Consider the following 15205-nt stretch of genomic DNA (forward strand, 5'->3'; position numbering starts at 1 on the left):
TTTGGCGGCCGCCATATCCCTCCAAACAAAAAGGGATACATCCTTTATAAAATTTTGAGCGCCAGTGCTAACTACACCATCCCACTTGCATTCTCGTATTTTATGGAATTTATGTGTTTTTTCCTTGGTGTGTAGAAGCAAGGCTGCTTGTATTTATTGCGCAACACTGCGGTTGTACACCCAATTCTTTCTACATACCACGCCGCCAATCACGTCCCCTTGTCCAGTAGAATCCAATAGGGGTACCTGTAAAAATGAGAGACAGATTACTTACCTACATCCCACGCCGAGAATCACGTCCACTTGTCCAGTAGAATCCAATAGGGGTACCTGTAAAAAACAAACAAAAAAACCCCTCACCTATTATCCGGTGAAGTTCGTTCCAGTAGTCGGGTCCAGGGGTGGAGGGAGTGGCTGCACAGTGGGATGGTGCTGAGTGTGTCCCTGTAGCCGGGCGGTGCACATAGTGTTTAATATTACATCATCCATACACAGCGTAGGCACCCACCAGACAGCGCAGGCACCCCCCCCCCCCCCCCCCCCATATACAGACAGCACAGGCTCCCTCCACATACAAATAGCGCAGGCACCCCCCCCCGCCCCCTCCAAATACAGATAGCGCAGGCACCCCCTCTCATCACACACAGACTGCACTAGCCACCACCCCACCCCCTCCATAGACAGAAAGCTATTATTCCACCCCCAGCAGCCCCCTGCCTTCCATAGACAGACAGTACACTACCAATAATCACCCCGCCCCCTAAATAGACAGACAGGCCGGCCAGTGGAATCATTTCCTTCTTCCCCACAGCCAGATAGGACAGTACCATCCAGCCCAGCCCCATAGACAGACACAACAGCACCATCATTCCCTCTCCCCCCATTCCTCCACCATAGACAGGGCAGCACCATCATTTTCCCCTTCCCCAAAGTCTGAAAGCATGGCACTATCACAACTCCCCTTCATGGACCTTGCTCCCTCCCCACGGCTGTCACCTCTCACAGCACGTCAGCCTGACAGGAGCTGCCCCCTGTCTCCCCCTATATGCCAGCCTGCAAGACGCACCGGGAAGCTCCGGACCAAATGTCATCCCACTGTGCAGCAATACACCTCCCCCTCCCCCCCCCCCCCCGCGCCATCCCACTGTGCAGCAATACACCCCCCCCACCCCGGGCACCATCCCGCTGTGCAGCAATACACCTCCCCCCCCGGGCGCCATCCCACTGTGCAGCCATACCCCACCCCCCCGCACCATCCAACTGTGCAGTTATACCGCTCCCCCGGGCGCCATCCCACTGTGCGGCCATACCTTCCCCCCTCGGCCGGGACTCTGCAGGGACAAGCTCAGCGCCTTCACCCCGCCCCCGTCCGGACACTGGGGGTCATTCCGAGTTGTTCGCTCTGTAAAAATCTTCGCATCGCAGCGATTTTCCGCTTAATGCGCATGCGCAATGTCCGCACTGCGACTGCGCCAAGTAAATTTGCTATGCACTTAGGAATTTTACTCACTGCATTTTCATCGTTCTGGCGATCGTAATGTGATTGACAGGAAATGGGTGTTACTGGGCGGAAACAGGCCGTTTTATGGGCGTGTGGGGAAAAACGCTACCGTTTCCGGAAAAAACGCAGGAGTGGCTGAAGAAACGGGGGAGTGTCTGGGCGAACGCTGGGTGTGTTTGTGACGTCAAACCAGGAACGACAAGCAGTGAAATGATCGCAGATGCCGAGTAAGTCTGAAGCTACTCAGAAACTGCTACGAGGTGTGTAATCGCAATATTGCGAATACATCGTTCGCAATTTTAAGATGCTAAGATTCACTCCCAGTAGGCGGCGGCTTAGCATGAGCAAATCTGCTAAAATTCACTTGCGAGCGAACAACTCGGAATGACCCCCACTATGTGCTACACTGGGAGAAGTGCACATACTCACATTTTTCAGTGTCTCCAGAATGCTGCTGGCTCTCCCTCTTCAGCCTCCGTTCGGCACGCACTGAGGTAACAAAGTGGGCGGCGGGGAGTGGCTAGAATTGAAGAGATCGCTATCGCTGGGAAAAATCGCTGGGGACCAAAAAATGAGCGATTTGCACTAACTTTAACAGCGACCTAGTGAAAATTGACTTGCCTGCACTGACTATTTTTCCCAGCGATAGCGACCTGACGGGGACGCGCATCGCTATCGCTGGCTGTGTACACACAGAGCGATATGCACTTACTTTCTGAGCGATTTTGACTATATAGTCAAAATCGCTCAGTTATATCGCTCCGTGTGTATGCACCTTTAAAGGTATGAAAATGGTCAGCAAGATCTGAAAAGATACTGATATCACACAGTAAAGAAAAAGAATATCTACCACAATCAGTTGAAACCTAGTTAAATGTAATAAAATATACCTTCATATGGTTTGTCAGGATTACGAACTATGTTATATTGCACAGAAAGTGCTCTAACTGCTTACAACGATACAGCGAGGGTTAACCTGGCCTAAATAGACGCTACCGTAACGCTGTAGCTCAGCCAGAGAGTGGCATCATGGGAGTTGTAGTTTTAACGGCAGCTCCAGGACGCTGCATGGACTGGATTCTAACTACAACTACCAACACGCCCCGGGCTGCAGTCTGTTAGTGGCTGAGAGTATACTGTAGCTCGTACAAAGGCCCAATTGTGGCAGGTATGAGGTGAGCTAGATGTGTATCATGTACATGATGTTTGCATGTGTAACGTGGTAAGCAGTCATGTGCATACTGTACATGTTAAGTGTTGTTGATCTATGTATGTATTCATTCATCTATCTATACAGTTAACGGTAGAAACATTTGTATACTGTAAATGATATACTTGGTATATTATACCTGAAGATGTATCAACATGTTGTAGTCTGTATCTCTTATACAATACATATGTGTGTACTTTTTCATTGAGCTTTCCAATTGAAACTGAACAATCATCTGCTGCTTTCAGATGAACTCCTACTCAGGCACTGACCTGACAGTGTATATCCCACCTCTGGCTTACAAGGATGGTTACACTTTTATACTTCTATTTTGTAAAGCACTGAGAAGATTTTCCTGGTGTCATTTACTGATGTTTCCACCTGTTTTGTTCCTAAGATGCATTTAAAACTTTGAATCAATGAAACACTGCGTTGTACTCTGGAAAATGTTTTGGTATTTAATTTACAATATAATATTTTTTTTAGAATGTAATTTCTTATCCTAATATTATATCTTCATTTATTTCGCAGTTGCCACTATTATTGTTTTTATCTATATTAATTTTCCTGTTTGACAATATCATTTTCTATATAAACCATTAAATCAAAGTAAAGGTAAAATATTGTTCATATCCTAATTGTCAGCAAAGACAGTATATGTGTAACTCCCTTACAGTAAAGAGACTTGTCCTATATTGATAGCACAACCACCCTTCTTTTCATTTTCAATTGAAAACACCTACTGTATGGTCCTTGGTAAGTAGAGTATGTCAGACAAATGTTGCCTAAGTACAGTAAGTACAGACATGAGTCTAATTCCCAACAAATGTGTGGGGTTTGTATTGTAAATGCTGATTTACGTACAGGACTAAAAGCAATACTTAAAACCACACTTAATACACTTTAAAATCGAGCCGCTGCGGCCGCTATATGCAATCCTTAACCTACGTACTTATTACTCAGTTTGCGTACAAAGTCCCGTACCATGTACGCACTTTGTGTACTAACGCCGCGACAGACGTACAGAGTACACGCGGTGCATAAACACACAACGACACGCCATGAGCTCTATGCAGCTTCACGTGTGTTTGTAATACACATACAAATCTAGCAAAGAAAGAGACATGACACCAATTGTAATTAGGAAGTTGGGATCCGACCCGCCAACATATAATTGATAAAAGGGGATTACAACAAACATACAATTACAATAACAGAAAAGAGGCTACAGTCAATGGTACATACGTTTGGTTTCGCCTGCGCTTCCCGGTCCGGTCCTCATGCATCAAGGTAGATGACCTTCAGAGATTGTGAGAGTGACCTGGCCTGCAGCTGGCTTTTTATACATTTGTCCAAAACCTAACACAATGGGAACTGTAATCTCTTTGTCCATTGGACACAGGGATGGTCATTTACAGTACATGAGAGGTCATAGGTCGTTTTGAGTAGGTGGGCGATATCTGGTCCAGGTTCACTTGCAGATGTTCTCCTCTGGGTTCCCTCCGCATATCAAGAGCACAGTAAATACAGTTAATATTAATATTCTGCTCCTGCGCATAACTATTCGCAGGAGCGTACGATCTTCTGCAAACCAACACCGTAATATTGCTCTTAAAATACCCTACAGCTGGATACCAAACACCACCTTATAACCTAGTTCTGTCCCCTCCTATCCTGTAAAGGTGAATCCCTTCGTTCTTATACCATTTAAACAAGTGTAACTCGCTGGTGTGGTGCAGGGAGACTATGTGTACATTATGCACTATTTGGATTAAATATGTAATGTGTTTTTATGGCTTACTCTGTCCTTGAGGTACCTGTGAGCACACCCAACATTCTGTCTGGTTTAAGACCTTACCCACTAATGAGTGGTAATCACTCAACGGATGTCGGTCCATGTCGATATTAATGTTGGACTGCCATCTTTGGATGCACCCATCTTCGACTATGTTCTCACAATTCCTACAAATACAATATTCATCAGACAGTAACACTTCACATTGCCTCCGAGCTCCATAACTACCAGAGCGCTTACTGATACCAGCCTTTACTCGAGTGATGTGCTGCTCCTGAGATCCTACAAATTCGTACTCGCCATTAGAACCCATTCCAGATCCTTGCTCGACCTCTCTGGGACCCTCACCAAAACAAATTGTCCTGATCAAAAACAGAATTACTAGTAGAACCCGAAACGCAGTCTCTTGTGATAGATCCATTTCGTTAGGGGAAAGAAGGAAAATAAGAAGGAGAAAAGAAAGGAAAATGCAGGGGGAGGTGAAAAAAGAAAATGGTGCGACAACCGTCCTTGTTCTTGTTGCTCTCCGTGCTCAAGTGCCTTTCAACAGTCCTGCCCCTCAGCTTTCCCGGAATAGACTCTCTAGTGATATGAGGTTCTTTTCACCTTGCTCTTTGTCACAAGTTTTCTCCGGGTCAGCGACCTTCTTGCAGTGGGACGAGTGTACCCAAATCTCTCTTTTGGCGACCTTTAAAGCTGTAGTGCTGGTTAACAAGACTTGGTACGGTCCTTCCCACCTGTCTATGAGGCAACCTGAGCGTAAGAAATTTAGAATCATCACATAATCCCCAGGCTCAATGTCATGGCAATTACTGGTCGGTAGGTCAGGAATCACCAGCTTTAGATTTCTTTGTTGATTTCTCAGCTGCCGGCTCATCCCAACCAAATATTTCACAGTTATTTCATTATTGCATTTCAAATCGTCCTGGGGGTCTATCATTACATGAGGTTGTCGACCAAAAAGAATTTCAAAGGGTGATAAGTTAGCTGTGATCTGGGAGTGGTTCTGATGCTGTACAACACTAGTGGTATAGCTTCTGGCCACAGCAATCCAGTTTCAGCCATCACTTTGCTCAGCTTGTTCTTAATAGTGCTGTTCACTCTCTCTACCTTCGCACTCGCCTGTGGTCGGTACGGAGTATGTAGCTTGCTATTAATTCCCATCAGTTTGCACATGACCTGAAAGACTTCACCTGTAAAATGGGTACCCCTATCACTTTCAATCACTCTAGGGATACCATATCTACACACAAATTCCTGCACAATTTTCTTTGCAGTGAACGTAGCAGTATTTGTGGCAGCAGGGAACGCTTCTACCAAGTTGGAAAACACATCGATACATACTAACACATATTTAAAATTTCTACAGGGTGGTAACTAAATGAAGTCGATTTGTATTACCTGAAAAGGTCCGTCTGTAGGAGGGATATGGGATGGCTCTGTTGGTATTGTCTTACCAATATTCTTCCTCAAGCAAGTAAAACATGTCATTGCTCTCTTACCTGCATGAGAAGAGAAGCCTGGCGCACACCAGTAGGGTCTTACCAGCTTGCACATACCCTCTTTGCCCAGATGAGTCAGACCGTGTGCCACCTCAGCTAGACTTGGAAGATATTCTCTGGGGGCCACTGGCTTACCATGTCCACCTGTCCAAAGTCCTGAGGACTCCTGACCATACCCCTTCGACATCCATACCGCCTTTTCCTGTAGGGAACACAAATTTTGCATTTCAATTAGCTGTTGTGTGTTGACCATGTTAAATGTCATCAGTGATGTGATGTTCGTCTGTATGGTGGTGCTTGCTGCTGATTTAGCAGCTTTGTCTGCCCGGCTGTTACCAAGTGAAATTGGGTCTTGGTTGTAAGTGTGTGTTTTACACTTGATAACAGCCACTCTGTCTGGTTCCAGCTGCCGTCATGAAATTTCTGAGGCGCCACAGGGCCCCAAAATCATGCACCACTCCAAAGGCGTACCTAGAGTCTGTATATATATTAGCTGACTTACCTTTGGCCAATTCACATGCTCTGGTTAGGGCGAACAGCTCAGCAACTTGTGCTGAGTGCGGTGGGCCAGGGGTTCAGCTTCTATGATACCTTCGTCATCTACAACTGCATATCCGGTGCACAGGTCTCCCGATTCTGTCTGTCTGTGGCAACTACCGTCAGTGTAGAAGGTAAAGTCTACTCCTTCCAGTGGGTTGTCACTGATGTCAGGTCTCGCTGTAAAAGTTTGGTTCAGGTATTCCATACAATCATGCGTATCAGTATCTGCACTAAATCCTCCTTCACCATCATTCTCATCCTCCACCCTTTGTGCCTGTCCAGGCACACTTGGCAAGTAGGTTGCAGGATTTAGTGAGCTGCATCTCTTAATGGTGATGTTTACAGGGGCCATCAGTGATAATTCCCACTTTGTAAACCGAGCAGATGAGACATGTCTGGTTTGGGCGGAGTTTAGTAAGGCTGATACTGCGTGGGGTGTATGGATGGTCAAGTCGTTTCCTAACACTACGTCCTCGCTTTTACTTACCGGCAAAGCTATCACTGCAACACTTCGCAAGCAAGTGGGGAGAGACCATGCTACAGTGTCCAACTGTGCACTATAGTAAGCTACCGGTCTGCTGGCATCACCATGTCTCTGTGTTAAGACTACTGCCACGCACCCAGCACTTTCAGTACCGTACAATTCAAAGGGCTTCTCATAATCTGGCATACCTAATGCAGGTGCCTGTGATAGACACTGTTTGAGTCTCTCAAACGCCAGTTCGGACTCATCTGTGTGAGAGATCCATTCCGGTTTGTTCGAAGAGACCATTTCTTGCAAAGGTAAAACCAGTATAGAGAACCCTGGAATCCAGTTACTTACGACAGTACCCACACATTCCAAGGAAAGTGCGGATCTGTTGCTGAGTTTGTGGCAGAGTCATGTCGCGAATCGCCTGTATTCTATCAGCGGTGAGGTGTCTAAGTCCTTGTGTCAATCAGTATCCCAAGTATTTGACCCTGGTCCGGCACAACTGCAACTTATCCTTTGAAACATTGTGTCCTGTATGGTAAAGATGGAACAGAAGCTGTTTCGTATCTTTCAAGGACGATTCGAGTGAGTCAGAACACAACAACAAGTCATCGACATACTGTATTAGCACTGATCCACTCTCAGGTTGAAAGGATTGTAAACATTCATGCAAGGCCTGGGAGAAAATACTCGGGTGGTCAATGAAACCTTGGGGGAGACGAGTCCAGGTGTACTGTACTCCCCTGTACGTAAAGGCAAAGAGGTATTGGCTGTCAGGGTGAAGAGGGACAGAAAAGAAAGCAGAACAGAGGTCAATGACAGTGAAGAATTTTGCAGTAGAGGGAATTTGCATGAGGATGACAGTTGGATTGGGCACTACGGGGAATTGGCTCTCAACTATTTTGTTTATCCCCCTTAGATCCTGCACTAGCCTATAACCCCTCCCCCACTCTTTTTCACAGGGAAGATGGGACTATTGGCGGTGCTGGATGTCCTGACTAGGATGCCCTGCTATAGCAGCCGCTCTATGACGGGGTACACTCCTAATTCTACCTCTGGCTACAGAGGATATTGAGGGATTTTTGGAGCTATCCTACCATCTTTTACTTGTAGTGCTACTGGAGCTACATTCGCCATCAATCCAATGTCCTGTCCATCTTTGTTCCAAAGGGAACCCGGTATTTGCGAGATCATTTCCTCTACCTTTGATGGACACGTGTCTATAACAGTAGAATGCCACATTAGCCTTTGAGGGGTGTCTAGTATATCTTGCACTTCTTCAGCGTTGTTCTCAGGTATATCCAAGAAGACACCCTCAGGAGTACAGTATATGACACACCGCATTTTACACAATAAGTCTCTGCATAGTGTATGGTGCCGTACTTACCTGTGGGCACAACCTCACTTATCCCTCCGCTAGGGGGCCTTGCTACAGCTCTTGGTGGTTGTGCCGTGCCCAACTTTGTGTCCTGTATGGTGGCTGCTAGAGAGAGTGCCGATATCGTGCTGGGCTCATCTTCCTGCTCACAATCCTGGGGAAAATTTAAGATGGGATACAACTGGCAAGGGTTAGCACATGTATCTATCACTTTCCTATCTTTTACTGATGCACCATTGCTTATAGCCAATTTCTCCCCATCAATATATGGTGGTGATGGCGCGCTTGCAATCGCTTTCCCGCTAGATTTGGAACTTGCTGTGCAAGCCAGTTCCTTCTGCACCTCCCCCTCTTGCTGCCACAGGTTTAAACAATTTGTATGTCTGACCCTTTGTTTTCTGGATTTAATCAGACATACTTTAATCCTTATGTTCTGTAACACCTCTGATTCAAAGCTACCCACCTTTGGGAGTGGGGCCCTATCTTCCGCAGTCATACGTACCCATTAATTGCAAAAAGCCTCTGTGTGTGAACCATATTTTTCACACATAATAAACCTTGCTGATCCTCTCGGCCGCAACTCTTCTGCCTGAACCCTAGCTACCAAACGCCCACTGCTTGTGCAATTGGATCCCATTGTGGGCTTTTTGCCTATAAATGCAATCCCCAAATGCAGAATACAATAGACGGTGAAAGACACCTAACGCTTTCACTCGCTCCTTCTCCGCTGACGTACCACGACTCACTCCAATAGTGACCACCGCGTACCCAGTGAGGCCCTAACTGGCATCTATTCACTGGAAGTTTTAGGAATAACTTACCTTTTCCAGTGAATATCCACCATTGAAGATTTTCCTGAGAGAGACCAGCAAAAACTTCCCTTTTTGACTTACACAAATCACGCTTGCGTATGCTCTACACAGAGCTAATGATACCGCGATTTTACGCAAAAGCTCATAAAGGGGTATCAAGTTGTGCTATGTATCGCACCCACAAACATGCGGTCCAATCGCACAGCGTATAGGTACTTGTTACCTATCCGCCCTACGACCACTGGAATCGAATCACAAGCTGCGAAACCTCAGCCGGAGCGTAATACAAAACCTTTAAACTTCAATTCACAATTTCTATACTTCTGCACAGTGCACAATTCTATATTACGCTCCTCTACAAATCTCCTCATGATTTGCGTATTATCTCTATATTAACGTGAGTCAGCCGCTTCACGCCACCAAGCCTCCACTTACTTGGTGTACCCACGGGACCCAAATTTCCGGGGTTCAAATCCTCTCACTCCGCTTTCACTCACTCAAAAACACCTTGTTTTTCTTTTCTGTACAGAAAATTTTTACTCCCTTAGGTCGGCCGCTTTACCCCAGAGGTACTTACAGTTTTTAAACTAAATTTTTAAGGTAACCTGTTTTTGAAATCGGATAGTTATGTGCTATTGTATTAAATGTATACTATCCCGCCTTTAATTGAATAAATATTGTGTAATTTGTACTTAGCGTCCATATTCCTATGCAACCTTGCGTAAACACGCGACCAGCGTGCCTTTTGCGCCACGAGTGCTCTCCTGTACTTTGTCCGGATCACGTGTACAAACGTGCGTCCGCAATAAAACAAATCACACAATCTCTATAAATGTGAGCAATACAAACTATAATCGCCCACAAACAACCCACACTTGTTCTGTATAACCCTTTATGACTGGGCCAGAACTGCGTTTTGTGTTTCTTATAATTACTCCCTTAAATACATTTATTTCAAATTTATCTATATAGCAAACAAATGTATCTGATTTCACACAGGTTTAGAAATGACTAATAACCTATGGCAACACTACGTGGGGGGAGTATGCAAAATATTTATACGTTTTGTTACGCTTTTGGCGCTAAAAAAATTACACAGATTTTTAAATAGCTTTTCTCTGACGTCCTAGTGGATGCTGGGACTCCGTAAGGACCATGGGGATATAGCGGCTCCGCAGGAGACAGGGCACAAAATAAAAGCTTAAGGATCAGGTGGTGTGCACTGGCTCCTCCCCCTATGACCCTCCTCCAAGCCCCAGTTAGATTTTTGTGCCCGGCCGAGAAGGGTGCAATCTAGGTGGCTCTCCTGAGCTGCTTAGAATAAAAGTTTAGTTAGGTTTTTTTATTTTCAGTGAGTCCTGCTGGCAACAGGCTCACTGCATCGTGGGACTAAGGGGAGAAGAAACGGACTCACCTGAGTGCAGAGTGGATCGGGTTTCTTAGGCTACTGGACACTAGCTCCAGAGGGACGATCACAGGTTCAGCCTGGATGGGTCACCGGAGCCGCGCCGCCGTCCCCCTTACAGAGCCAGAAGAGACGAAGAGGTCCGGTGAAATCGGCGGCAGAAGACATCCTGTCTTCAGACTAAGGTAGCGCACAGCACCGCAGCTGTGCGCCATTGCTCTCAGCACACTTCACACTCCGGTCACTGAGGGTGCAGGGCGCTGGGGGGGGAGCGCCCTGAGACGCAATATAACAGAATACCTTAGGTGGCAAAACAGAATACATCACATATAGCTCCTGGGCTATATGGATGTATTTTAATCCCCTGCCATTTTACACAAAAAAGCGGGAGATAAGGACGTTGTGAAGGGGCGGAGCCTATCTCCTCAGCACACAAGCGCCATTTTCCCTCACAGCTCCGCTGGAAGGACGGCTCCCTGACTCTCCCCTGCAGTCCTGCTTCAGAATCAGGGTAAAAAAGAGAAGGGGGGGCATTGTTGGCAGCAAATAACAATAATTAACAGCAGCTATAAGGGAATAACACTTATATAAGGTTATCCCTGTATATATATATAGCGCTGGGTGTGTGCTGGCAGACTCTCCCTCTGTCTCTCCAAAGGGCTAAGTGGGGTCCTGTCCTCTATCAGAGCATTCCCGGTGTGTGTGTGCTGTGTGTCGGTACGCGTGTGTCGACATGTATGAGGAGGAAAATTATGTGGAGGCGGAGCAGTTGCCTGCGTTGGTGATGTCACCCCCTAGGGAGTCGACACCTGACTGGATGATTGTATTTAAACAATTAAGTGATAATGTCAGCAATTTGCAAAAAACTGTTGACGACATGAGACAGCCGGCAAATCAGTTAGTGCCTGTCCAGGCGTCTCAGACACCGTCAGGGGCGCTAAAACGCCCGTTACCTCAGTGGGTCGACACAGACCCTGACACAGATACTGAGTCTAGTGTCGACGGTGACGAGACAAACGTAATGTCCAGTAGGGCCACACGTTACATGATCACGGCAATGAAAGAGGCATTGAACCTTTCTGACACTACAAGTACCACAAAGAAGGGTATTATGTGGGGTGAGAAAAAACTACCAATATTTTTTCCTGAGTCAGAGGAAATAAATGAGGTGTGTGAAAAAGCGTGGGTTTCTCCCGATAAAAAACAGCTAATTTCTAAAAAATTATTAGCATTATATCCTTTCCCGCCAGAGGTTAGGGCGCGTTGGGAAACACCCCCTAGGGTAGATAAGGCGCTCACACGTTTATCTAAACAAGTAGCGTTACCGTCTCCTGATACGGCTACCCTCAAAGAACCAGCTGATAGAAGGCTGGAAAATATCCTAAAAAGTATATACACACATACTGGTGTTATACTGCGACCAGCAATCGCCTCAGCCTGGATGTGCAGTGCTGGAGTCGCATGGTCGGATTCCCTGACTGAGAATATTGATACCCTGGATAGGGACAATATTTTGTTAACTATAGAACATTTAAAGGATGCATTATTATATATGCGTGATGCACAGAGGGATATTTGCACCCTGGCATCAAGAGTAAGTGCTATGTCCATCTCTGCCAGAAGAGCGTTGTGGACGCGACAGTGGTCAGGGGATGCGGATTCCAAACGGCACATGGAAGTATTGCCGTATAAAGGGGAGGAGTTATTTGGGGCTGGTCTATCGGACCTGGTGGCCACGGCAACGGCTGGAAAATCCACCTTTTTACCCCAGGTCACTCCACATCAGCAGAAAAAGACACCGTCTTTTCAATCTCAGTCCTTTCGTTCCCATAAGTACAAGCGAGCAAAAGGCCACTCCTTTCTGCCCCGGGGCAGAGGAAGAGGAAAAAGACTGCACCATGCAGCCGCTTCCCAAGAGCAGAAGCCCTCCCCTGCTTCTGCCAAGTCTTCAGCATGACGCTGGGGCTTTACAAGCAGACTCAGATATGGTGGGGGCCCGTCTCAAAAATTTCAACGCGCAGTGGGCTCACTCGCAAGTGGATCCCTGGATTCTACAGGTAGTATCGCAGGGGTACAAACTGGAATTCGAGGCGTTTCCCCCTCATCGTTTCCTGAAGTCTGCTTTACCAAAGTCTCCCTCCGACAGGGAGGCAGTTCTAGAAGCCATTCACAAGCTGTATTCCCAGCAGGTGATAATCAAGGTACCCCTCCTGCAACAAGGAAAGGGGTATTATTCCACGCTGTTTGTGGTACCGAAGCCGGACGGCTCGGTGAGACCAATTTTAAATCTGAAATCCTTGAACACTTACATAAAAAGGTTCAAATTCAAGATGGAGTCACTCAGAGCAGTGATAGCGAACCTGGAAGAAGGGGACTATATGGTGTCTCTGGACATCAAAGATGCTTATCTCCACGTCCCGATATACCCTTCTCACCAAGGGTACCTCAGGTTTGTAGTACAAAACTGTCATTATCAGTTTCAGACGCTGCCGTTTGGATTGTCCACGGCACCTCGGGTCTTTACCAAGGTAATGGCCGAAATGATGATTCTTCTACGAAGAAAAGGCATTTCAATTATCCCTTACTTGGACGATCTCCTGATAAGGGCAAGATCCAGGGAACAGTTAGAAGTCGGAGTAGCACTATCTCAGGTAGTGTTACGTCAGCACGGGTGGATTCTAAATATTCCAAAATCGCAGCTGATTCCAACGACACGTCTACTGTTCCTAGGAATGATTCTGGACACAGTCCAGAAGAAGGTGTTTCTCCCGGAGGAGAAGGCCAGGGAGTTATCCGAGCTAGTCAGGAACCTCCTAAAACCAGGACAGGTCTCAGTGCATCAGTGCACGAGGGTCCTGGGGAAAATGGTGGCTTCTTACGAAGCGATTCCATTCGGAAGATTCCATGCAAGAACATTTCAGTGGGATCTACTGGACAAATGGTCCGGATCGCATCTGCAGATGCATCAGCGGATAACCCTGTCGCCAAGGACAAGGGTGTCTCTCCTGTGGTGGCTGCAGAGTGCTCATCTACTAGAGGGCCGCAGATTTGGCATTCAGGATTGGATCCTGGTAACCACGGATGCCAGCCTGAGAGGCTGGGGAGCAGTCACACAGGGAAGGAATTTCCAGGGCCTGTGGTCAAGCTTGGAAACGTCTCTTCATATAAACATTCTGGAACTAAGGGCCATTTACAATGCCCTAAGTCAAGCAAAACCTCTGCTTCAGGGTCAGGCGGTGTTGATCCAATCGGACAACATCACGTCAGTCGCCCACGTAAACAGACAGGGCGGCACGAGAAGCAGGAGGGCAATGGCAGAAGCTGCAAGGATTCTTCGCTGGGCGGAAAATCATGTGATAGCACTGTCAGCAGTATTCATTCCGGGAGTGGACAACTGGGAAGCAGACTTCCTCAGCAGACACGACCTTCACCCGGGAGAGTGGGGACTTCACCCAGAAGTCTTCCACCTGATTGTAAACCGTTGGGAAAAACCAAAGGTGGTCATGATGGCGTCACGTCTAAACAAAAAACTGGACAGATATTGCGCCAGGTCAAGGGACCCTCAGGCAATAGCAGTGGACGCTCTGGTAACGCCGTGGGTGTACCAGTCAGTGTATGTGTTCCCTCCTCTGCCTCTCATACCAAAAGTACTGAGAATCATAAGAAGGAGAGGAGTAAGAACTATACTCGTGGTTCCGGATTGGCCAAGACGGACTTGGTACCCGGAACTTCAAGAGATGCTCACGGACGAACCGTGGCCTCTACCTCTAAGAAAGGACCTGCTACTGCAGGGGCCTTGTCTGTTCCAAGACTTACCGCGGCTGCGTTTGACGGCATGGCGGTTGAACGCCGAATCCTGAGGGAAAAAGGCATTCCAGATGAAGTCATCCCTACTCTGGTCAAAGCCAGGAAGGACGTAACCGCAAAACATTATCACCGCATTTGGCGTAAATATGTTGCGTGGTGTGAGGCCAAGAAGGCCCCTACAGAGGAATTTCAACTGGGTCGTTTCCTTCATTTCCTGCAAACAGGACTGTCTATGGGCCTAAAATTAGGGTCCATTAAGGTTCAAATTTCGGCCCTGTCGATTTTCTTCCAGAAAGAACTGGCTTCAGTACCTGAAGTTCAGACATTTGTAAAAGGGGTGCTGGCACATACAGCCTCCTTTTGTGCCTCCAGTGGCACCTTGGGATCTCAATGTGGTGTTGAGTTTTCTAAAGTCACATTGGTTTGAACCACTTTCCACTGTGGACTTAAAATATCTCACATGGAAGGTGTCGATGCTGTTAGCCTTGGCTTCAGCCAGGCGTGTGTCAGAATTGGCGGCTTTATCATATAAAAGCCCTTACTTGATATTTCATTCTGACAGGGCGGAATTGAGGACTCGTCCTCAATTTCTACCTAAGGTGGTTTCTGCATTTCACATGAACCAACCTATTGTGGTACCTGCGGCTACCAGGGACTTAGAGGACTCTAAGTTGCTTGACGTTGTCAGGGCCTTGAAAATATATGTTTCCAGGACGGCTGGAGTCAGAAAATCTGACTCGCTGTTTATCCTGTATGCACCCAACAAGCTGGGTGCTCCTGCTT

At 46.9% G+C, this 15205-nt stretch overlaps 1 protein-coding gene across 3 annotated transcripts in view; it reads left to right on the top strand.

Moving 5' to 3' along the window:
- Positions 1-2595: 2595 nt before the first annotated feature.
- The window catches only part of LOC134948808 (gastrula zinc finger protein XlCGF17.1-like), a 65944-nt gene continuing 53334 nt past the window's right edge, over positions 2596-15205 (top strand). The window contains exon 1 of one of the 3 annotated variants that reach the window (XM_063937048.1): positions 2596-2669. The gene's annotated coding sequence lies outside the window, so the exon portion shown is untranslated. Of the gene's footprint in view, positions 2724-15205 lie in introns of all 3 variants that reach the window. The other 2 variants (XM_063937047.1, XM_063937049.1) reach the window with 2 other exon arrangements.

The sequence above is a fragment of the Pseudophryne corroboree genome, chromosome 8 (genome assembly GCF_028390025.1).
Source record: "Pseudophryne corroboree isolate aPseCor3 chromosome 8, aPseCor3.hap2, whole genome shotgun sequence".
In the NCBI taxonomy this organism is placed as follows: domain Eukaryota; kingdom Metazoa; phylum Chordata; class Amphibia; order Anura; family Myobatrachidae; genus Pseudophryne; species Pseudophryne corroboree.